The sequence below is a fragment of the Odontomachus brunneus genome, unplaced genomic scaffold (genome assembly GCF_010583005.1).
Source record: "Odontomachus brunneus isolate Ranch 3 - 2012 unplaced genomic scaffold, Obru_v1 Obru_scaffold_010, whole genome shotgun sequence".
In the NCBI taxonomy this organism is placed as follows: domain Eukaryota; kingdom Metazoa; phylum Arthropoda; class Insecta; order Hymenoptera; family Formicidae; genus Odontomachus; species Odontomachus brunneus.
In genome coordinates this window covers 3,315,083-3,315,411 of record NW_022639460.1, presented here as the reverse complement: position 1 = coordinate 3,315,411, position 329 = coordinate 3,315,083, and positions in this window count along the sequence as shown.

Genomic DNA, 329 nt, shown 5'->3' with positions numbered 1-329 from the left:
GGGGAATTGCGTATGCCTTCTGTAGACCAAAAGTGTTTCTAAGATATGTACGAGAGAGAAAGGTATACATTCCTATTCATCCTCTGTGCATATGCGCCAACATGTGTCAGTTATTGCTGGACTACAAAATTACTGGTTTTAATATTTTTTTACTTGAATTCTATCAACTTTACCGAAAAATAGCAAGAGATAAAAATTGTTTATTTTCTTTTCATAGAGCTCGGAGAATTTTTTCAGAATTTTATATTAACTTTTTAGTATTGCATTTTTTGCGTTTTCTTGCATTTTCTTGAAGTACTAAAAAGTTAATACAAAATTCTGAAAAAATT